The sequence below is a fragment of the Cyprinus carpio genome, chromosome B3 (genome assembly GCF_018340385.1).
Source record: "Cyprinus carpio isolate SPL01 chromosome B3, ASM1834038v1, whole genome shotgun sequence".
NCBI classification, from domain to species: domain Eukaryota; kingdom Metazoa; phylum Chordata; class Actinopteri; order Cypriniformes; family Cyprinidae; genus Cyprinus; species Cyprinus carpio.
In genome coordinates this window covers 29,843,644-29,867,809 of record NC_056599.1, presented here as the reverse complement: position 1 = coordinate 29,867,809, position 24,166 = coordinate 29,843,644, and the positions used below count along the sequence as shown (strand labels likewise).

At 38.1% G+C, this 24,166-nt stretch overlaps 1 pseudogene; it reads left to right on the top strand.

The window, feature by feature from the left end:
* Positions 1 to 5,961: 5,961 nt before the first annotated feature.
* Positions 5,962 to 23,334, top strand: LOC109098265 (annotated as a pseudogene).
* The last annotated feature ends 832 nt before the right edge of the window (positions 23,335 to 24,166 follow it).

The following is a 24,166-nucleotide window of genomic DNA, read 5'->3' as shown; positions in this document are numbered from 1 at the left end:
CAGGCCTATCCAATGTCGAAAACTACTAAATGTGTGGAAAAATGAAGGTATTTTACAGAAAACGTAATACTATTTGTTACTGATGTATATTTGAAAAATATTGTTAAATATTCCATGTTCAAACTTCACTTTTTCTTAATATATTGGTTATTTGTGTTAGAACAAGTCAGCTGCTCGACTTCCCAATGCTCATCACATCAAGTTCTTTCTGATACATCAAGCCCAGGATCAGAGAGTTCTTCAAGTTCTACACCGTCTAGTTCTTCTGCTTGCTATTCAGCATCTTATTCCTGGACTGACACATTTAAGGTGCCTTGGGAAGTCATGCCTTCTGGACTTAAATTGGCCACTGAAAATAAAAAAAGACCATCACCAGCTGATCAAAGGCAGCTAGTAAGGATGTTAGTAGATAATATGCGAAAACATGAAGTCAACCCATCAAAGGCACAGTGTCAGATTGAAGTGCAGAACATTGTTAAACAGTACCCGGACAGCTATGCTGATGGAACAAAAATAGGTAGTGGGTATGCCTCTTTGCTCTTGCAAGTTAAAACCCGTGTTGAACATGTAAACAGAAACAACATATTAGCTCGTCTGGGAAATGAACGACTATGATCATCGTGCAGAACCACAAGTCAAAGCTCAAGAAGGCCATCTGATCAATATGGTTGTGTCAGTTGGCAGCCAGATGAGCTTCCTGCAGGAGAAACTGATGACACTAGAAGAGGAGCGCAAGCAAATGGTACTGCTTCATTCTACTGAAGGAATGTCTGGCGCCATTAGAGGAGAACTTCACAAATTGATGGAGGTCACATATTACCGTCAATGCCGTGATATAAACGCCACTCCACCTCTGCCACTGTCTGAACTAAACAACTCATGGCCTTACCTGATTTGTCTTAAGGGTATTTTTTTACATCTTCATTTGCTTATTGGCATCACACTGCTCCTAAGAGTCATGGAGAGCATTGAAGGGAAAGGGAAGAGGATTCTAAGATTTTTTCAAGAAAGGCCAATAAACAGTGAGGTGCATGCTGTTCTGTCAAAGTATCAAGAGGGAAATTCTCTAGGCCTGTGCATCCTGCAACTCTTAACGGCCCATTTTAAAGAGAGAACAGAATCCCTTCTAATTGAAGCTGATGTAAGTAATATCATTTTGATTTTTAATGCCTTATGTTTAACTGGTAATGCAAAATATTTTGATTTATATTTTAGGTAGCAGCAACTGCAGCCAACATGGAAAGAAATGGAAATGGATTACCGGATTACTGGCAACCAAAATTTCCAGTAAGTTACTGTAAATTTTACAGTACATTTTTTACAGTGTAATATTGTGAAATGTGTCCATTTAAAAATATATTTTAATGTTTTAACACATACTGTATTCCTGTGATCAAAGCTAAATTTTCAGCATCTTTATTCCAGTCTTTTTGAGCCCGTAAATCATGACTTGAAACCACAACTCATGACTTTGTAGCGTTCCAGGCAAGTCACCCCAAACTGCATGAGCGCAAGGAATTGTAGCTAGATTATAAAATTTATTGCAACGTTATATTGTCCTAAAGTCTATTTCTCACCGTGTACCACTTGCATAAACACTGCATCAATAGGCAATATTATCCGTAGGGGCTGCCATTGTTGTTTTTCTGGCTATGTGACGTCAGAGCTTGGAACTGGGAGTACATCGATCTAGTACGAGTTCACGGGTGGGAAGTCACGGGTTTGACTGCCGTTCTGGTGCACTTTCACGGGTAGAAGGTTGGAAAAACACGGGTTACGGGTTGCCTGGAACGTGGCATTAGAATCATCTCCTTATGGTGCTTAGGCTGGTGCTGGTCTGCGTATGGCCTGATCATGTGTATGTTTTTAGTAAATCCAGGATTTCTGACGTCAGGCCTGTGCAGTTGTGTGTGCTCATGTTTCCTTTGGTGCCTGGTGTCTCCGGTTTGAGACTTATGATGCGTTACCAACTCAGAAAGAATTAATATTTTCATTTAAAGGGATAGTTCACTGAAAAGGATAGTTCACCCAAAAAATGAAAAGTTTGTCATCATTTACTCACCCTCAATGTATGAATTAATGAACACAAAAGATGATATTTTGAGGAATGTTGGTAGGCAAACGGTTGACAGTAGTCATTGATTTCCATAGTATTTATAAAAAAGTAAAAATAAAATACTATGGAGGTCAATGGTTTCCATCAACTGTGTTTTTTTTTTTTTTTTTTTTTTAGTTCTTACTGGCCCTGAACTTTGTAATAGGTTTTATTATATATATATATATATATATATATATATATATATATATATATATATATATATATATATATATATATATATATATATATATATATATATATATAAATCCTTAGATGTATACTTGGTTCTCAAGTGTCATTTGATTATGTCTATATGCAAACGAGATATGAGAACAGTGCTAATGTCTAAGATATCTTGCAAGAAACTCTTGTTGCCAAGTATGGCTTCAGAAGACTGGGAATACAGTGCACATGGGAAATGCTTACATAAGGCACAAGACCATGAGTAATAAATACATATAAATAACAAAGACAGAACAGAGAGAAAATGCAGCACCTGCCAACAATGCCGGGTTTTGTTTTTCGTTAACACATCTTAGGACATTTATTATTGAGCCCACATACATCTGTCAGGTCTGTCTTCACATACTGATTGATGTGTTGTGTTGTAATGTCATTGAACTAGATATAAAATATCAAACCAAGTGATTTCTGCATTCTACACAAAAAAATTGTTTGTGTTTTCCCAGAACTAACTATTTGAATTAAATCTTTTTCTTAAATTAACATACCATTATGGGGTCATTTGAGTGATTTAAAGCAGGGTATGAGAAGGAAGAGAGCAGGATATGGAGACAGATGTTTTTGTGTTGATATGTGTTATTGTTTCCTGTAATTTCATAGTGTTTGAGGCAATTTCAGTCTTACGGAAAGTATTTTTCAAGCTTTGCACTCTTTTTCAGAGAATTCACTCAAAATGTCTTCCTTTGTGTTAGAAGAAAGAAGTGACAAAGGTTTGGAATGACATGAGGGTAAGTAAACTATCTCTTCAACACTCTGACAGGGACTGACACTGACTCAGATGTGCTACTATTCCCTGCATGCTTCATTTTTAATATTTTAGTTTGTCATTCTCCAAAACAGCAATTTTGGGTTCTGTGAAGAGATATGGGCAAGTAAGGTTGTGTGTTATAAGTCTTTTGGATGCAACCTTGGAATCTCAGAGGATTGTCCACAAAATACTGCAGGTTTTGTAGCCTATAGAAACTCCCAGATGAAATGGCATCACCTTTGGGAAAAAAAACAAAAAAAAAACTGATAATTTCAACAAGGTGCATTTTGGTGACTGTACATTTTACTGCTCTTGTTAATATATATTAGGCTATATGATTATCATATTATAGCCTATGAGTTAATGTATTAAATCATAACCTATTATTATAAAATGCATTGATAATAACGTGTTATTGTTTAAATGGTATATTGTTACACACAATCAATAGAAACATCAACATAAGAGACACTAAGAGAATCTAGTTTACTTACTATACTTTTTCCCCAAAGCTTCATTTAAGCAATATTTTACTGTGAATGTGTGCCTTTAAAAAGTTATGTTTTAAAAACTTTTATTATAAAAAATTTTAGACTGTAATTGAACAAACTCCTGTACATCTGTCTGGACAGTTGAGTCATGATTTTATTTTCAACATTTTTATTCTGGATAATTTGCGCCCTCTGGTGGACAAAGAATTGCACAGATGCAGATATTATAACAATCTATCGATAAACGCACACCTTGTCCTCTGTTTCTCGCTCTGTGCCGCACTGAAAGACGGGGAGGAGCCGAAGCCTGTAGCCGTTTTCATATGAAATTGTAGGCGAATTCGTGTACAGTTTATGGAACTAATTGCAAAATTTTATAGGGGCTGAGTAGTCATTTTAGGGGGGCTATATGCCCCCTGAAATGGCCTAGCGACGCCCATGTGATGGACAGTTTTTGTGTTTCAAGAAAAAGGTCCAAGGTTAAGAATAAGCTAGTTACTTAAATGTAAAATGGTTTTCTCTATTTTACAACATTGCAGTAGTGAAAGACGACTTCCCTTATTGATTAAATCTCAGGTAGCCTAGATTGCATGTTTTCTTGTGCTGCTGGATTTTGGACTCATGGATCCGATCGACCAAAACGCATCTTAATACCAGGTATAAACAGGGCCCTAGACTCATTTCTATAATGGAGAAGAGCAAATAGTCTATCAGGTGGATAAAAAAAAATGTTCAGTGAAAAAAAAAAAACACTCGGGTCTGAAGGGGTTAATTATAGTAACCAAGGGGTGTTTTTTTTTTTTTTTTTTTTGTAGTAGTAGTAGTAGTAGTAAAACCATGGTTAATTTGGCGCTAGCGCTGCTCCAGCCGGCAGAGATCCTTCTTCAAACAGTTAAAGTTATGTTCACGATTTCTGATTTAGGCTATTTAAGTATACTGCGTGTGAAGGTGGCTGTGATTGGATGATGACAGGTGTCAGTGATCATTCTCAAGTAGGGGTGTAACGATTCACTCGTTTTATCGATGCATCGATTACAAACCCTGACGATGCATATGCATCGATCTTGAAACATTATTTTTGAATCGTGGATCGCCGATTTCGGACAGTAATCGATTTAAAACGCTAAGAATCGAATGAAAATGAGAAGTTTGGCAGTGAAAGAGAAGTGTTATCGTGCTCAAAGGACTTGCCAGATATCTGCAGCTAAACTGAATAAAAAGCAGAATGAACTGAAACGTTCAGACAATAAATAAATAAAAGTTATGAATGATGCAGTGCTAACTGACAATTTATTACAGTACAGAAACTATAAAGTATATTTTCTACCTTATTCTGTGCAGAAAATTAAATAGATTACAATAGATTACAAATTACATGTTTTCCAGCAGTGTATTTGGTTTCTTATAGCAAATTCAAAGTAATAGATAAGAAAAGCATTCCTTGTGAAAAAAAGAATAAAAAATACATACATAAAATAATTGTATATTTGACATTTCTATCACTTCTGAAATTATGGCTACGTCCCTGGTGTGACAAAATGTTAGCCTATATGCTTAATACTTTTAAAGCTCTTTTTTTTAATACATATGCCATGTCATGCCATAGCATCATTAAACTAGCATCTAACAATGGACAAAAGTGTTTTTTTTTTTTTTTTATTGCTTGTAAAGAATTTAGATTTAAATAATTTTTAAATATTAAACATTTAAATAATCCTGTGAATGCATTTAAAGAATGCAGAATCGAATCGTTATAATCGAATTTAATTGCGAATTGTATCGAATTGAATTGCTCTAAATTTGCAAAAATCGCTCTTGAATCGAGTCGAAACCCTATGTATTGTGAATCGAATTCGAATCTAATCACTGTCTACCCAAAGATTCACAGCCCAGTTCTCAAGTGATCAGCGCTGCTGCTGTTGCATCAGTCAGTGTTACTGTACAAGCCCAATTTAAGCTATAGGCTACGTCCCGGCTATAGCCTACGGGACGGTTATGGCAACCCTAAATGTGAGTATTTGACTGAAGGGGCACATACTTGAGAAAAACTTAACTGTATAGCAGACATGTTATAAATAAAACGTAGGCCTACTAGAAAACTTGTCTTAAACCTGTATGGCAGTTTTATCAACACACATGATTGATTACATTTCAGTAAAACATTTTTAAGTCCCGGAGTTAAACTTAATTTCAGCATTCGCATTTATGTAATTAACAGAGCTGGAACACATGAAATTGCGATTTACATCCTAAATAAACGTCAAAACGCTGTGCCTACAAGCGTCCTGCTGTCGTTAGTCGTTAAAAAAAAAAACACCACCCTGCCGGAGAACAACCACCCCAACAACACGCCTCCTTTTTCCTCCTTTTTTTTTTTTTTTTTTTTTACACAACTTCCGCATTCTTCTCACTTTATTAACTAGGCTATAAGATACAGGCGGGAGATTTGGAAACAACCCTTTCTGTTTTACTCCTCGTGTCAAGTACAGAAATACAAACATTTTTTCAAGACAGATCACCGGTAAAAGGTAGGCTGCGCAAGAGTCAAATATGCAACTGTTGCGTTTAATGCCAGCAAAACATCAGAACATAACATATCTGGTCTATTCATTTGATACAAGTGTGAGACATTGCTTGAGCCTATAATAATATATTTTGAAACATAACTGTATCTGTTGCATTGTAATCTGCATGCTGTTGTAAAGTCGCTAAAATGATATAATGATATCTTCATATAATGAATATAGAGTCAGCGCCCAAATGGACCCGTTAGACTTTCTAACGAATGAAGAGTTGCTGTTTTTGTTCCACCGGAAAAAGACGGAGATTTCATACATAGAGCAACCACACAGACTCCTCACTCAGCTGCGCGACCACGATCTGGTGTCAGAGAAACTCTTTGAGGTAGAAACACGCCCACCCTTGCACCCACCCTGTGCATTTTACTTTCATTTTAGAGTTAGCTGAAGGGCAGTAACTCTTATAGACATGCTACTAATAACGTTTTTAGACATGGTACTAATAACATTATTTTTGGACATTCAACCATAGCAATACATTTTCAACAATACATTTTCAATTTTTTTAACATGGTCCCATAATAATACATTATTGAACATTTTTATATTATTATTATTATTATGAACGTTTTGTTTTGGAGCATATACTATGGTAATACCCTGATATTTTTGTGTGGTATGATACTATTGTTTTTGCCCATTTAACCATAGTAATACCATGTTTTGGGACATGTACTATGGCAATACCATGTTATTCATCATTGTACCATAGCAAGTCAATGTTTTTGGACATTGCACCCTAATACACCCTATACGGCGTATACCCACTTCTAAATCCCCTCTGATGTGCATCATTCAGTATTGTCCTGCATTAGCCAAAATCATGTCAGACCATTACTAATCACTGAATAACTAATCCAAACTCATGTGAATAAATGCAAATATTCCCTAAAAACACATGAAAGACCAGGTTGGGGGGCATAAATTAAGAGTATACCCACTTCTCAGGGCACCACTGCACAAGGATACAAAAAAGCCTGCATTTAACATCAAAAAGTGGAAAAAAAATTGTGAACCGTTATTACATATTATATTATTACATACATATGACACACATATATATATATATATATATATATATATATATATATATATATATATATATATATATATATATATATATCTGTATATGATTAAAAATTTAATTTATTTCTGTAATGTCAAAGCTGAATTTTCAGCATCATTATCCAGTCTTCAGTAGATTTGGGAAAAAGATTGATTCCTCGATTTTAATCGATTGTCATTTTTCGAAACAATGTGGATTCTTAAATCTCAGGAATCGATTAGTCTAGCCTGTTTTCAGTTAATGAAAGGAATGTTGTAGTTGACCTCCCATCTAATAAATCATAATAGGCTTTGCGCTTTATTACTTTTACAAACAAACAAACAAAATAAAACAACAACTAACACTAGCATCTCTAATCTTTTTGAATTCTATATCTATTTGTTTTCTTTTTATTTATTATACAATTAACAAAATCAAAAAAGGCCTCTGACACTAGTTTTCTTTTTATCTATTAGCTATATAATAAAAAAAAAAACTTGCAATGTGCACTGCATTAAGCTTACTGAGACTTGTTATAGCAATTGCATATCATTGCTCTTTTGTTGATTTTGATTGCTTCCATTGTCCTCATTAATAAGTCGCTTCGGATAAAAGCATCTGCTAAATGACTCAATTAATGTATATGTAAATGTACTTTTGATATGAAGCAAAGTCTCAAATTTTGTCTACTGTTTTGTGCTGTTTAATGTGGAGTGACAGATAAACACATTCTCACTCCCAACTCGTCACATATTGACACTTGGTCAGGTTTTTGTTCTGTAAAAATTGTTTTTTTTTTTTTACACATTAAAACATATTGTTCTATACATTACTGAAAGTACTTTTTACAACTATTTACAACACAGCTTAGGTTTAACATCAGAAAAAAATTAATTATTCCTAAGATAACCTCAATTTGTGTCAGGATTATCGACCTGTCTATGTATGTTTTGCTCCATGTGACCCAGTTTTGTCTTCCTTTGATTGCGTTAATTTGCTCCCAGGTGTGTCTCGTTCTTCCCCAATTATCCTCCCTTTAAAAACCAATGTCCTTTCAGTTCAGTTTTGTCGGGTCTACCAGTCAAGTACATATATCTTTCTCCTGCTCTCCATGTTGGATTTACATCTGTGTTGGATTAATAAAGACTCTTTCGATTATCCACGGCTCCGTGTTTCTTCCGACAGCATAGTGTGACAGAAGACCTGACCTACAAACAGTTTATTGCGTGTCTCCCCTCCATTTGTTTTCTGTTTTTACCTCAGTTTTTTCTTTACGTTGTGTATGGATCCCTACACCCGCCCAGAATTTCTCCTCCTCCTGCTGGAGCAAGCCCAAACTTTCACAACAGTCACAACAGCTGGGTACAGTGCCCTCCACAAGGGAGAGAGCCTTGGGGCCCTCGAGTGGATTTCACCGCCTTCGTGGAGTGGATTCTGGCGAGAAACAGATCACCATTCACCATCGGCCCCGAGGAGGATCTCGCCGAATCCACGGAGCATCAGCCTGAGCCCACAGATGACAGAGATCCCCCGAAGCCCGAGCCCACCGGTGATGGAGAGCCCATTACTGCCGCGATCAATGAGCCAGCGCAATGCTAAGCGACTGAGTGGAAGATCACCCCGGATATGGAGCCCAACCTGTCAGACCAGGTGCGAGAGCTGGGTACAGTGCCCTCCACAAGGGAGAGAGCCTTGGACAGTGTGAGTGCGGAGTGGAGCTCCGCCCCCTGCATCGCGGCTGAGGGTGAGCCGAGTATGGAGCGGTGTCGGTGCCAAAACTGGGAGGGGGATCTGATAGACTGGGAATCTGAACTGGAGGTTGAACTGCCCCCTCTCCTCTCTCCGTCATCTCCGCTGGTCCCATCCAGCCTTCCTTTGTCCTTGGTTTTCTTGTCCAGCCCTGAGGGGGCTTCCGATTCTCCAGGGCCTGCTCCTAGAAAGTGTCCTCCAGTGTCTGCTCCTAGAAAGTGTCCTCCAGTGCCCGCTCCTCGAAAATGCCCGCCCTCCCACCCGCTCCTGCTTCCTCCACCGCTGTTGTCTGACAGCCCCTCTGCTTGCCCTCAGCCCACCATCTATGCGGTGCAAGCTCAGCTTGACTGCCATCCTCCAGTGTCGCTGTGGCTGGAGTATCCCTCATCCCCGCCTCCAGCCTTCCTTGCCCGGACTCCGCCTCGGCCCCTAGTCCCAGAGGCTCCACCTCGGCTCCAAGCTCCCTCACCTCCACTGTCAACCATCGATTCATCAGCTCCACCGGGCTCCCTTGTCCCTCTGGCTCCGCCTTGGTCAGACGTCGACCCACCATCAGCTCTGTTGGGCTCCTTTCTCCTGCCAGCTCCACCTTGGTCCTCCGTCGCTCTGGCTCCGCCGTGGATCTCTGGATCTCCGCCTTGTTCACCAGAGCCCTTGGCTCCACCCTGCCCCCCGGATCCTCGGCATTCCCCTGGCTCATTGGCTCTCCGTCTCCGCCTCGGGCTCCTCCTCCACCTGCTCCGCAACCATTGGTTGGCCCCCTGGAGTCAGTGGCCATTCCTTCTCCATGGCTCCTCCCACCATTGGCTCCAGCATGGGCCGTCATTATGGCTGTCGCCTGGGTCCAGATGGACTCCTCCTGCTCCAAGCTCCTCCCGTCTCCTCCCTGGCTCCTCCCTCCATGGTCTCTGTCTGATGGCCCCCTCCCGGGGGTCTGTCCTCCACTTGAGCCTCCTTCAAAGCTCCCACCTATGCCTCCTCCTGTTGTTGCCTACAGTGCGAGGACGCACCTTCCGGGAGGGGGGTGAAATGTCAGGATTATGGACATGTCTGTGTATGTTTTGCTCCCTGTGACCCAGTTTTATCTTTCTTTGTGTTAATTTGCTCCCAGGTGTGACTCATTCTTCCCCAATTATCCTGCCTTTAAAAACCCATGTCCTTTCAGTTCAGTTTTGTCAGGTCTAACAGTCAAGTACATGTGTCTTCCTCCTGTTCTCCATGTTGGATTTACCCCTGTGTTGGATTAATAAAGACTCTTTCGATTATCCATGGCTCCGTGTTCCTTCCTGCAGCATAGTGTGACACCCTCCATGTGTTCTGGGGTCTTCGGGAGGTGAATCTCTTGGTGAATGGCCAGCACCTCCTCAGCAACTAGGAGGACAATGACAGTGGAATGAGGCATGTCAAACACTCTGGAGACCACTCTGTATGATGTACCACTGGCAGACAGAAAAGAAACACCAGGGTCTGGATTGTGGCACCCCATCCATGCTGCCATTCATTTAAAAAACCTGTCCAGTGCTGGTACATTCATCTTTATCCTGCAGTACAGGGGTCTGGTCTGATTTAGGGAAAGAAGGAAAAGAGAAATTGTTTAGAGCTATGACAATGTAATTGGTAGAAGAAATATTGAGATACTTTAGTAAACTACTTTAAGTAACTACTAATACCGTATTGGGGAAAAGCTACTAGTCATATTTATAATCAAAAGGAATAGTTCACCCAAAAATGAAAATTCCTAACCTGGAACAACTTGAGGGTGAGTAAATGATTACAGAATTGTCATTTTTGGGTGAACTGTCCTTTAAATAAAAGTATTATCTTGTATACTCTAATAAGGTTTTGAGAGTAAAAGTAAAGGTATACCGTATTGTTCTGAAAAAAGAATTTGTCAGGATGGTTTTGCATTAATATTATTGCTGCGCTACTGTGTATGTTGCATTTTACTTCTGATTACGTTCAGGGTTATTAAATTTAAAGTTGCTTACTAAATATACTGTTGAGTAGTTTAATCTACAACAATGCATCATGTTGTAAAAGACCATATTTTTGTAGAGCTGCTGTCCTGTGAGTAAAATCAAAAGAAAATGTAAGTGCTTGTTTTCATCACTTTCGCTTTAATTCTCGGGCAGTGACCCATTCGATAAACATCCAATCGGAGCTCTCATTCTTACCGATGGCCCCGACGCCATGTTGAATCGGGCAAACTACCGCCAACGTGAGCCGACGAGAGCCAATGAGTGAAACACACCAAACAAACTAGCCCGATTGTGCTAGCCGTTGGCCCGACATTGGCCAATGGCCAATCATCGGCTTGTGTGTCCCAGCCTTAAAAGCAATGGAGGACCCTGCACGTTGAAAAATGATGCTAAAGGGGTACCCTGTGCATCATAAAATGTGACTACAAGGGGTCCTGACCAAGCGTCAATATGTGACTAGTTGGGAGTGAGAATGTGTTGGAAAGATACAGCAGGTAAAATAAGTATTGAACACGTCACCATTTTTCCCAGTAAATATATTTCTTTACTTTCTGTTAACTTGAAATTTTTACTATATGTTGGTAACAACCCAAGTAATCCATACATACAAATGAAACAAAACAAATAAGTTCAGCAATTGAGTTATGTGTAATAACATGGAATGACCCAGGGGAAAAGTATTGAACTACTGAAATTTATTTAATACTTTGTACAAAAACCTTTGTCGGTAATGATAGCTTCAGGATGCCTCCTGTATGGAGAAACTAGTCATATGCATTGTTCAAGTGTGATTTTGCCTCATTCTTCCACAGTCTTCAAATCTTGAAGGTTCTGTTGGCCTCTTCTATGAACTCTGATCTTTAGTTCTTATTTTCTATTGGATTCAAGTCAGGTTATTGTCTGGGCCATTCTAGCAGCTTTATTTTCTTTGTCTGAAACCAATCGGGAGTTTCCTTGGCTGTGTTTGGGATCATTGTCTTGCTGAAACCCTTGTTTCATAATCATCATCCTAGTACTGTAGGTGTTGGGAATGAACCAGTTAATGTTAATTTCTACTGACAACAAGGGGAAGGATTGCTTTCTATTTTCTGATAGATTTCAGCTGGTGTCTTGGCTTTCAATGCCTTTTTAACTTAATTTCTAAACTTTTTTTGTTTCCTTTGTATGGATTACTTGGGTTGTTACCAACATCTGGTGAAAATTTCAAGTCAACACCACCTTTAGAAATATATTTACTGCGAAAAATGGTGACATGTTCAATACTTATTTCACCCGCTGTAGCTGCACTGACTCAGTTAGAAACGGCAGCACAAAATTAAAATGAATAAACATTCGAAGGTATGTCGAAAAGAGTACAACTTGCCGAAATTCTGTCTCATGTAATCGCTCAATCAGTGTTTCAACCACGCAAAGACATCAGTTTAAAAGCTTGTAAACAATGTCACGTAACGTCACATTTACCTCAGGAAAAAATAAAATCGCTGACCATAAACTTAGTCGGCTGGAAAAATTAACTTCAGAGAAGAACAATTTCCTAAATATATGTACCATATAACATAGCTTATTTAATATAATATATACTGTTCTTCAATGTTTATGTTTGAATAAATCCATATCTTATAAATGTCACGGTAGGAGGCAAAACGAGGAGATACACTTCCAATTGAACAGACTTTAATAACATAAACTCCAAAAGGGCAGACAAAGTAGAACAGGGTATGACAATAAACACTGAACAAAGAACTCTGAACCAAACACTCCTTAAGTAAACATCTTAATGAGGGGAAGACGAGACACACAAGGAATCAAAAAGAAAAAAATCATGGAACAGGAACAAGAAGACCAAATATGGGCAAAGGAAAACACAAGGGAAAACTAGATCAAACGGCAGAGAGAATAGAAACACAGAACATTAACGTGACATATCTCCCCCCACCTAGAAGGCGCGTCCCGCGCCATAACAGTTCCAACTGGGAAGGAACTCAGGGGGCCATGGTGGAGCAGGCAGCTCTGGGAGCCATGGAGGAGCAGGGAACTTGGGGAGTCATGGTGGAGCAGACAGTTCAGGAGGCCATGGCGGAGCAGACAGTTCAGTTAGCCATGGAGGTGCCAGCCATTCTGGAGGCCATGGAGGTGCCTTCGTGGCCTTGTCCATGTACCCCGGCCCGGCCACTATGGCCACGGATATATGCCCCCACCCAAATTTTCTTGGGAAAAACTAGGTCTTTCAATGCCCGGAGGGATTCCGGAGGATGCTCTGGAGGGCACTCTGGAGGAGTGGGCTCTGGGGGGGGCACTCTGGAGGAGCGGGCTCTGGGGGATACTGTGGAGGAGCAGGCTCTGGGGGGGCGCTCTGAAGGAGCAGAGCTTTGCTAGCACAGGGGACTCAGGAGACGAAGGAGGGCTGGACGAGACCAGCGGAGGCGAAGGAGGCGAAGAAAACTCGGAAGACGATGGAGAGCTGGTCGGGACCAGCGGAGGCGAAGGAGACTTGGGAGATGATTGAGGGCTGGTTGGGACCAGCGGAGATGAAGGACATTCGGGAGACAATGGAGAGCTGGACAGGACCAGTGGAGGCGAAGGAGACTCGGGAGGCGATGGAGAGCTGGTTGGGACCAGCGGAGACGAAAGAGACTCGGGAGACGATGGAGAGCTGGTCGGGACCAATGGAGGCGAAGGAGACTCGGGAGACGATGGAGAGCTGGTCGGGACCAGCGGAGGCGAAGGAGACTTGGGAGATGATGGAGAGCTGGTTGGGACCAGCGGAGACGAAGGACACTCGGGAGACAATGGAGAGCTAGCTGGTCGGGACCAGCAAAGGCGAGGGAGACTTGGGAGACGATGGATAGCTGGTCGGGACCAGTCGAGACGAAGGAGAGCGTTCTGGAGGGGATTCTGGGGTGAGGATAGGAGCCGAGGACTCTGGGGGTAGCGCCATGTCTATGAGTGCAGAGAGGCACGCTGGAGCTTTGGAAGACCGCCTCCTCCTCAGCCTCTTCCTTTAGGCTGAGGTTTGTGAGAGTGAAGTGGCCTGCCAGCTTGAGAGGCCAGAGGCTGGTGGGCTTGCGTCAGTAGCGGCCGGTGGGCTTGACAACGAGCGGCCGGCGGGCTTGAGGATTGAGCCAATTTGAACTGTAAAGGGGTAGCTGTTTGAGACAAAAGCACAGTACTAGATGATCTTTCTCCTTCCTACAGTAGATAACCCACCTGTGCACTGATATTAGGTAACTTCCTGGTCATGTGGGACTGCGACAGAGTCTTCTACCTAATAAAAGATCAAAATAATGCTGAAACTAAAGTTTCTAAACTAAAACTGCTTGATTTGGTATAAATGAATTATTCAGTGTGAGTTTTACTGCAGTACTTACCTGAATAGTGAACAAATGGTCCATCTTCTGATTGGTTCATTTGCTATGTAATAAACATAATGTTAGACATTATGTTAGCCACTTATTTGATGTCATGTTAGTAAATTTAGATATTGTAAGCTAGCTAGTCTGCACCAGTGGCTCCAAAGCACTTATCACATATTGCTAATCATTTGATCAAATCTACCACTACTTTAGACATAATAAATAAATAACATTGCAGTCATTGTTTCTTTATTGACAAAAACAGAGTAAAATACAGTCTAAAAGTGGGGTCACATTTACTGTTGCTGGGCGAAATTTTGCATACTAAATTCAAGTAATTTGTAAAGGTTTCTTCACTCTCGAAAGTTTCGTGTGAAATTGGGAAAAGATTGTTGATTTTAAATCAGTTTTCAGCGCAGTTTCGCCACGTTAACCAACAGAAGGCTGCTTGATTTACAGCAACTTACATGACTAATGTGCTTTTCCTACACTATTGACAATGACACAAAATTTCACTGTGCCGACACATTTAAAACAGTGTTAAAACAACAGCAGCAGGGAACATTGCTTTTGTTAATGAATGTAAGCAAAATATGATTGTAAGTACATCTTACATCAGAAAACTTGCTAGCAGTCTGCCTCCTTGCCTCTTTTTTTTTTTGATTGTTTTTGGATGAATAGAAAGTAAAAAAAAAAAAAAGACAGCATTTATTTGAAACAGATTTTTTGTAACTAGAAATAACAGTATTTATTTCTTAATTTTTTTTTTTTTACTGATCTTACTTTACCATGGTACCTCCACTATACCTTTTAGAAAAGTTGTGTGTCAAAGTGTGTCAGTTCATTGTTTTGCTTATTTATGCATAAGACATTTGATCTACTTCCTTCTTCCTTTATGTACTTCTTTCTGTTTTTGTCTGTAGAATGTGAAAAAGATGCGTTCTCGTGAGCAGAAGGAGAAGGGCTTCTATGAGGTTCTGGACTGGGTGGAGAAAAAGAGACCTCAGTACATGCATCAGTTCTGGCGTTGTGTGTTTGAAGATCATATCCTGCAGCTGTACCCAACGCTACGCATCCTCAGAAACAGCCTGCTGGATGGTTTGTGGTTTTTATTATTATGAGCAACTATACTACGATAGATCAAGAATGCATTCATATGTACAGTATCTTTTTATTCTTTTCTTTGTCCCAGGCACTTTCAGACTCTATGAAAAACCTCCGGATGTTGAGACACTGACAGAGGAGGAAGAGAGTGAAGGAAAAGGAGAGAAAGGGAAGGAGAAGAGCTACACTAGAAAGAGAAGTAAAGATGATAGAAGTAGTGAGGATAGTGATGATCCTGACCTTTTCTCTGCTTTCACACCCAAGCGGAGGAAACCAGCCAAAAAACCCTCTTTCTGTGTGTCCCTGAACTACAGCAGATCCTAGTTCTCATCAGGGTTAAATACCACTAAAACTTTACTGAAACTGAAATAATAATTAAATGTGATGATACACATGGCAACTTTTTGAGAAATGTTGCTGGACAATGTTGCTGTCAATGGGTAACCAGGTGAGACATAGGGCCCACTACCAGTCTAATGTCCAGATAGAAATTTGTCGCCCGTTCTCACTGAGAAAGTGCTCAAGCAACTTTGCTCAGCCAAGTTAGCCAGCAACATTTCTTAAAAAAGTTTCCCAGTTTATCATCACCTTAAAGGTAAGTTTACCTCAAAATGAAAATTTTCAGAAAATGTACTCACCCTCAGGCAGTCCAAGACGAAACTGAAAAAACACAAAATTACTTTAAAATTAAGAAAATATAAAACTTAAAATATATTCAAGTAATAATAAAATCTATAATATTATCTCAGTGATACTAAAATAACAGTTCCCGGGTGCCTGGTGTCTTGATTGTGTATTTTCACTCTCTCCTGATCTGTGTCGTCTTCTCTCTCTTTCTCAGCATCTTCTGTGAAGAAAGGAGACAAGCAGGAGATTTTGACATTGCCGGAAGCTCAGCTGCCTGTAACCTGTGGGGATAAAGAAGGCACTCTGTATCGGGACAAACTGTCCAGAGGTTCACCATCACTGAGTTTTTTCTATCATTTCTTTTAATTTTATTACAGTATTATTTATTATACTATTTATGTGCAGATTGTTTGATCTGAATGCATCCTGTCCTTGTCTTCTGTAGGGGAGAAGTGTATTTTGTCCCAGGGACGTTGGTTCACCCCAGCTGGTTAACACATATAAGTAAATAATAAAAACAACAAAAAACTGGAAACTCAGCATCCGCTGCAGAAACACACCGCTAAAGAAACTCATAGAAGTAAATAATGCGAGCACTTACAGATTGTTGGGATTCTTGGGATCTTTGTTAAAAACAAGGATTTGAAAATGGCCCTTGGTTTTGCTTTAAACTTAAAGTACACTGCACAAATACTTTTTATTTAGATATTTTAATTAACTTTTACTGTTTTGATAAATATTTAGTCAATACATTATCTTTATATACTGTTGTCCCACTCTCTGTAGAATTTTAGTTGTAATTTAAATGGTTTAAAGATTAAATTTCATAGGTTAAATTACAATTAGCTAGAAATTATATATAGAATATTATATATATATATATATATATATATATATATATATATATATATACACACACACACACACACACAGCATATATATACACACACACACACACACACACACACACACACACACACACACAGTGCCTTGCAAAAGTATACTTCATTTTTTTCACATTTTGTTATGTTGCAGCCTTATGTTATACTGCTTTAAATTACTTTTTTTCCACATCAGTCTACACTCCATACACCATAATGGCAAAGCAAAAAAAAAAAAAAAAAAAAAACAGGTTTTTAACTTGGAAAGTTATTAAAAAAAGAAAACTTTAATGATTCCATTGCATAAGTATTCAAACCCCTATCTGGGACAGTTGAAATTGAGCTCAGGAGCATTCATATAGCTTGCTATGGAAGCCTGTGTCCACACTGAAGAAAAAAATTGATCTGAACATTTGCGTCTGCCCCCATCCAACCTGACAGAGCTTGAGAGGTGGAGAGGCGAGGAGAAGAATGGAATATAAAAACAAAAATCTGAAAAGCCAAACACTTCAAACCCAAAAACAAAAAAAATGTAAATTCGCTTCAGCTAAGTACTGAGTTAAGGGTTTGAATATTTATGCAATGTACTTATTTCATTTTTTTTTTTTTTTCATAAATGTATGAAATTGACAAATCTTTTTTTGCTTTGTCATTATGGTGTATGGAGTGTTAATTGAACTGCGTGATTTGTTAACATAGCCTTCTCGATAGCGGAGTAATGCAGCAACAGCGTATAAATTTGATTTCTTATTAGGTAAACCCAACACTTTTATTTAACATCCCAAAATATTTAACAACACAAATGTGTGTTTTATATATATTTGCATTTTTTTATTAGATTCATTATTATATACAACCACCAATTATGAGATAAAGTATTTTGATATGTGGAACCAAAATGTATGTTTGTTTTTCTACGGACCCTCTGATGTCAGTGGCATTGGTTTTTATTTTTCTGATTTCTACATTATATTCTCAGGAGGGACACCCACCACTGTGATACGTTGTTTTGAAATAAAATTGCCAAGAGAAGTAATTGTATAAAACAAATATTTGATTCTACAACTCTAGGAACTTAGTCTATAGCAGGAATATGCTTCTTATACAAAGCAACAGTAGTACATTACATATTTTTTAGCAGGAATATGCTTCTTATACAAAGCAACAGTAGTACATTACATATTTTTGTATCAGCTGGTGTTGGGTAAAAAATATTAGTTTCTTGATTTTTGCATTTAGAATTTTCTTGGTGTTGGGTAAAAAATATTAGTTTCTTGATTTTTGCATTTAGAATTTTCTTGATTCTTGAATTTTAGGCTTACGTCGTTTGAATAAATACATCAAGTTTGTTTGACAGCCACAATTTAAATGTTTAAATTTCAAAAAAATAAATATTAGAGTAGAAATATAATTATTTAATTGTCAAGTTAGTATTATAAGTTTAATATTATAAAAAATAATTGAGTATAATTTGTGTTTGTATACAGATTAGTTAATTTTAACCCACAGTATTATAATGTAATACCATCTTAACCTCAATCACATACAACACAATTAAATAAAACAAAAAAACCAAAATATATAAAAAATAATCGATATTGAACCTGGTATATAGCCAAAATAATCAATATTGCATCGAATCTAATTGTAAGCTTGTGAATTGAAATGTGAAATTTGTGTCAGTACCTAGCCCTAGTATTTAAGTTAATAACATAAGGTAAATATGTAGTTATATTAAATACAGCAGACCCCTGATATACATGTGTATCACTTCATTTCTCGTTTCTTTTTCAGGAGGGGCATCTTCATTGTCCACAGAGGAAGAGTACAAAGAAAACCTGTGTTCAAAAAGTACTTTGTCTCTCTATGTGCAATGTCAGGTTTTGCTTTTCCTCTGTTTTTCATTTGACATTCATTAGTGACTTTCTTCCTTTCTGCAGAACATGAGGTTTCCAGTCAGCTCATCTGAGAGCTCCAGTCCAAGTGAGTACCCATAATCCTCGCTCATTCACATGCTCTCTGCTGTCTGTCTGAATGCGGTAATGTGTTTTATTCCTTAAGATTTAGAAACAAGCTCTAGTTTGTTGGAGGAAAGTGATGCTGAAGATGTCCAGGAGCAGGGAGGGAGAGGAGAAGGAACAGAGTTTAGAGGGAGAGTTAAAGAGGAGGAGGAAGACATGGCGGATCTGTCTGTTTTCCAGGCTCCCTCTTTACCAGTCACCTGTGTTTCACTGACTGGGACTCTGTACAAATACAGGTTTGCGTCAGGTATGTTATTGCATGGATTTGTGTGCAGAGCTCAGTTTGTTTTGTCTGTGTCAGAGGTTTGAGTGGGAAGTGTTTATGTTTATGTTGTGTTGCAGGGAGTCGTGGGAAGTGTGTACGTACTGAGGAAAGATGGTTCACTCCGGAGGAATTTGTAAAACAGGAACCGACTCTCACTGATGGACACTGGAAGAAAGATATACTGTGCCATGGAAAAATGCTTAACGTTTTACTCAAGGTAACAAATGGGAGAAATAGCATATAAAAAGTATGATTATTTAATTTGTTTGTTTGTTTGTTTTTAATTTCTAGAAACAGATCCTGCACGTCCATTCCCTTCTGTGTGAATGTTAAAAAAACAATACTCAAAAAAAAAAAATTTATAAAAACAACTCAACCCCAAAAATTATAATCAAAAACAATAAACATAAAAATAAAATTCGATTTTAACACAAAATCCATAATAAAATACACACCCCAAAATGAAAATTTTGTCATTAATCACTTACCCCCAGGTTGTTCCAAACCCATAAAAGCTCAGTTCGTCTTTGGAACACAATTTAAGATATTTTGGATGAAAACCGGGAGGCCTGTGACTGTCCCATAGACTGCCAAGTAAATAACAGTGTCAAGGTCCATAAAAATTATGAAAGTCGTCATCAGAATACTTCATCTGCCATCAGATGTGCAATCTGGGTTATATGAAGCTACGGGAACACCTTTTGTAAGTGAAGAAAACAAAAAGAACAACTTTATTCAACAATTCCTTTGTTAAAAGTCTCCTTTGTGTCTCTCCATATCACCGTATGCTGTGTATGCTCTTCTGTATCATCCGCACCACAAGGATGCGCTGTTTTCTTTCAAATCAAAGTTAATACATGTAGAAACAGCGCATCCTCATACTTTCCTAGACCTTGACACTGTTATTTATTTGGCAGTCTATGGGACAGTCTTAAGCCTCCTGGTTTTCATCCAAAATATCTTAAATTGTGTTCTGAAAGACGAACGAAGCTTTTACGGGTTTGGAACGACATGGGGGTAAGTGATTAATGACAAAATTTTAATTTTGGGGTGGAGTATCCCTTTAAGTCTTTTAAATGTGTACACTTTAGGTCAAAAGTTTAACCCCCAATTTACAATCTACAAAATGTTAATTATTTTACCAAAATAAGAGGGATCATACAAATTGCATGTTATTATTTATTTAGTACTGACCTGAATAAGATATTTCACATGAAATATGTTTACATAAAGTCCACAAGAGAAAATAATAGTTGAATTTATAATAATGACACTGTTCACACTTGATGTTGCAGATTCTGAAAGGGAGATGTAAACTTTTGATCTCAACTGTACATTAATGTTAATTAAATGATTATTAACATTACATTACATGATAATTAAAATGATTTTCATAGAATAAAGTCATGAAAATCACTGAAAATTTTATATTTATATAAAAAATGTATTGTTTATTTTTTAAATTTTACATTTACTCATGCTTCACTGGTTCTAAACCTTTATTCATGAGTTTCTTTCTTCTGTTCCCTTTACGGTTATGAAAATAATGTCAGTGTAATGTCCAAAAAAAATAATAATAATAAAAATCTTGGGCCTACACTTTTTTTTCTTTCTTTTGCAGTAAAATACGACTTGTTGTGGTTAGATTCCTATACATCAAAACAAGTTTGTAAGATAGAAGAGCCAAATGCATTTGAGCTTATTTCTGTGATGATGATAAAATGTTGTGTCATGTCATCCTTTGACTAGATGGCCCAGAACAATGATGACGAGTGTTATGTGTGTCACTCTGAGGGAGCTCTTGTGTGTTGTGACGAGTGTCCACAAGCTTTTCATTCACACTGTCACCTACCAACTGTAGATGAAGACTCACCTGGGTGAGAGAGACAGACATAGAGAAAAACATTAAATCAGCAAGTATGTATGTTGGACATTCATCCTGTATATATGTGTGTTTGCTTGTAGGGAATGGATTTGTACCTTTTGCGTGTTAAGAAACAGTCAACAGTGGCGTGACTCCAGTAATATTTCTGAACAAGAAGCTTTCAATGCCCCAGTGTCTCAACACATATTGGTAAACACACACACACACACACACACACACACACACACACACACACACACACACACACACACACACATTTGATTGCTTTTATTTGGATCTAAAAGACATTACAAAGAAAACAAGATCCAAATACTCTGGGAAGGGTCTTTGTCAAGGTGACAGATCTACAATTCATGGCTCACATACTTGTACAGGTTCTTCCATTTATAATACTCAATACATTAAGGATAAACAAAACATCTCCATTTCCATATATGCATGCTCCCAATGGTGGCTGAAACAGAGCAGAATTTTGCAAGCCTTTTTGCTTCCTTTTTTTGCAGCGCCCCTAACTGCATCCCCCTGATCTCATTGTTATGGACATGGCCTAAACTTCCAAATACCAGAATTATTAATTTACAGTTGTATCCAAGTTGGTGAATGAGATCTACCAGTGGTTGATGTTTCAGTAGTTTAGAATAATAGCAAGTATCCATATACAGGTCAAAACAGCAGCCCACCTCAAAGATACATACAGATTTCATAACCTCATTTATAATTACAATGTCAGGAGTATTTGGAGTATTTTTAAAGTAATCACTGTCAGATGTGTTATGATGAAACCAGTTAAATCGTACAGTGCTATGCTTGTATATCTTTCTATCATGTTCACAGATTACCTTTTGCAAGTCCTTTGCAACCAGATCAACCAAACCAGCGGATCGGTGATTATGTTGTCGCTGAGAGTAACTACTTCTCCGTCGGGTCTCATCCAGGACAGCTGTATTTCTGTACGGCAGCAGAGATCATTTAAATCTAGCCAATCGGAGCGCACTCCAAATCCGGCTGCTCTGATGTCTAACTTTCCGTTCTGCTTTAGTTTAAATCCAAGAAACTGGGACTTGTTTGTAGAAGCAGCAGGTATTTTGCGACGCTGTAGATGTAAAAACAGCGATTCGCGTGATAGTTCTCTAACGGTTATATCGTCATTGTTGAGCATGTTTAGAAGATGTCCTGTTCTGGAAGTGGTGTAGAGCCATTCAATGTTTGGGGCACCGAGACCTCACACACACACACACACACACACACACACACACACACACACACAAATTCAGCACCTTAATATAGAAGATAAACACAAACATTTAAAGGTGCTCACAATTTGTAACAGCCTTCAGTGCCCTAAAGTGCTGCCTACAGGCTGCTCAGCAGGTTTAGAAACAGAACAAATGTTTATGGGTCTAACTGTGGATATGTGTGTGTTGTTTTTCATCTTTAGCACTGCCACTGTCTCCTGTTATGTGTGTACAGAGAGGACATCCAGAAGGTGTTTGTTGAGGATCCACGACAAACAGTGAGATTGCCTCCTTTCTTCTTCTTGCTGTCTTTTACATGTGACCCAGCTTCAGAATTTTACTCTTTTCATACCTTAATGTAAAATCTAAAGAGAATAGAAGTGATGAAAAATATGACTTTACATTGCATTTAAAAACCAGAAATAAAATGACTTCCAGGTGCGCAGATACTCTGAGATCATAACTCAGCCGATGTGGCTGGACAGAATAAAGCAGAAGTTGGAAAGTGGAGAGTATCAGACGGTAGGAGCGTTCGTCTCTGACTTTCAGCTCATTTTCAGCAACTGCAGCACGTTCAATAGGGTAAGATTCACTGAAACATGTTACATAATAAATAAATCGCCAAATAACTGATCAGTAGCTTGTTAAAATGAAGTTGTTTTGCTATCTTATATGTAAACACATATATAGGACATTATTGATGATTATTGTTGAGATGATTAACTTTACAAGAGGACATTTGATTTTTGACAGATTTTTTTTATATTTTGTTCTCTTGCTCTCTAAAGGACAGTGAGTTTGGCCGAATGGGTGCCAGGCTGAAGCAAATGTTTGAGGAAGAGTTCCAGAAAATCTTCAGTATCCAATGACTGCTCTCTTTACAAGTTTTTCAAAGATACAATTGAGATTTGAGAATCTTTAAATATTCATTAGATCTCATTATTATGTATATAAGATGTATGCAATTTTGAAATTTGAAGTCCTACATAGGACAATGGATTAATGCAATACATGACTTAGTTGCTGTTTAACACTGTGCATCTTTTTTTGTAATACTCTCTTTCCAGTGCAAGTGAGGGTCTCTGTACTTTTGCGTCCATTCATTTTTCGTTTTTTAACCCAGAAATGAAATACAGAAAATGCAGTTTCTTCTTAAATGATTCAAACATTGATGAATATGATGAGCAGACAAAAACTACTTTTCATTATTCAAAAGAGTGATTCTATAATTGCAGGTAAATTTTGATGTCCAAAGTCATTATTTTTTTCTGCTTGTTTCAAATGGTTATATTTTTTGTTATTTTAATACTCATTGTTATGAATTAAAAGATGTTACCGTCCATAACAATATAATATTTTTTGCAAAAAGTGTCTTAAATAGCTGAAAATCATGATTTCTTGTTGTCCGTATTAGTCAGTGCATTTTTTCCATCATGTATCATTGTGTAATCAAAATATTTTATTGTAGTTTTCTTTTGGTAATATTCCATTCATTTTATTTATGAAAACCCTAAAGAGTCATTTACCTAATTCTACAACATTATTTTTTTTTAAACTTTTTTTTATATATATATATATAGATATATATATATACAGGAGTGTTCGTAAATCTTGCGTCAACTGATTAACCCCAACAACCATTGTCAATAAACAAAAAAAATCACCTCCCACAACTATGTAAGATACAGGAAATGATGTCACTTACCCTCACTGTTAAGATCTGAAGCACTGAAATGTCTATATCAAAAACGTTCTTACACCATGAGCCATAGCTCCCCTAAAAATGACCCAGCGACATGCTATAGTTCTCAACTAAAATTTCAAAAATAATCATAAAAACAAAACTTGTAAAATCAAAATTTT